This window comes from Meles meles, chromosome 9, assembly GCF_922984935.1.
Source record: "Meles meles chromosome 9, mMelMel3.1 paternal haplotype, whole genome shotgun sequence".
NCBI lineage: Eukaryota > Metazoa > Chordata > Mammalia > Carnivora > Mustelidae > Meles > Meles meles.
In genome coordinates, this window is record NC_060074.1 from 74,674,592 (window position 1) to 74,675,297 (window position 706).

Sequence of the window (706 nt, forward strand, 5' to 3'; positions counted from 1 at the left end):
CAGGTCTGTCGTTTGAGCCTTTCTGTTGCCCTTCCGTAGAGAGGGTAAGGGCCGGAAAGAAAGCCTGGTGAGGCTGGAGCGCCTTGTAAGAGGTCTTTTAGTAGCCCAGGTGGGGTAAGCAGGTTGTAGCTAGTAAAGAAGGTTTCCTTTTCTTGTCTTTCCGGTTCCCCAGTTCTCCTTTCTTTGAATTCATACCAAATTTGTCAATGAAAAACATTTTTAAAAAATTTCTTTTTATTAAAAAGTAACTCATGCACATAGTTTATAATGAAAAAAAAAAAAAAAAAAGGTCCCTCTCCCCGGCTTAGTGCTCCAGAGATAAGCACTTTCAGCTCTTACTGGTTAGTCCCTACTTGAAAATATACTGTGTTCCTTTGTCTTGATTTATCAATTTCAGAAATGCTTTTTTGAGTTTCTTTCAGAGCAAGCAGGATTTGCTTTTCTTCTATCTCTCCCTCCCCCTATTGCTTCCCCATATCCCAATCTCCCAATATAGGTTAGCTGCAGATTTTTATAAAATCAGTAGCTACACGGTAGTTCCCACTTATCTGCTGTTTTGCATTCTGTGTCTTTGCTTGCTTTGGCTTCAATTACCCACACTTAGTCGCTGTCTGGAAGCAGGTGATCATCCTTATGTCATCAGGGCAATAGTAGCCTAACATGTCACAGCGCCTGTGTCAATCACGTAGGCACGTTATCATCTCAT